General features: G+C 37.5%; 1 long non-coding RNA gene across 1 annotated transcript; it reads right to left on the bottom strand.

Annotated features, from left to right (window-relative positions):
* Nucleotides 1-34: 34 nt before the first annotated feature.
* LOC107682031 (uncharacterized) lies at nt 35-291 on the bottom strand. Its single transcript, XR_001633329.1, has 2 exons — nt 208-291; nt 35-115 (listed from the first exon to the last, which is right to left on the bottom strand). It is a non-coding gene; the product is annotated as an uncharacterized LOC107682031 (long non-coding RNA).

Raw genomic sequence — 291 nt, 5'->3', positions numbered from 1 at the left:
TTTCACTCCCTCCGGGAAATAAACGAGACCGTGGTTCTGGTTACAGATGGATTTATTTCGTTTGTCATCCTTATCTTCGCCATCTCACTCATCATCAATGAATTCCACCGTCAAACTACAGTATGACAATGTAAAGAAACACGTTCACATAAACCTTAAAGAAGTAAATACAAATACACTAGGGAAATACAAACGTAATACACATACCTCGCTGGCTGCATATAACCAAGAGGGAATGAGTTCACTTGAAAATACCCGATTCAAACAAAAAACGAAAACATCTTCTTTACT

Source organism: Sinocyclocheilus anshuiensis, unplaced genomic scaffold (assembly GCF_001515605.1).
Source record: "Sinocyclocheilus anshuiensis isolate Anshui unplaced genomic scaffold, SAMN03320099.WGS_v1.1 C31159224, whole genome shotgun sequence".
Taxonomy (NCBI): Eukaryota; Metazoa; Chordata; class Actinopteri; order Cypriniformes; family Cyprinidae; genus Sinocyclocheilus; species Sinocyclocheilus anshuiensis.
The sequence above is the reverse complement of the archived record's forward strand: the minus strand, read 5'-3'. Positions and strand labels throughout refer to the sequence as shown.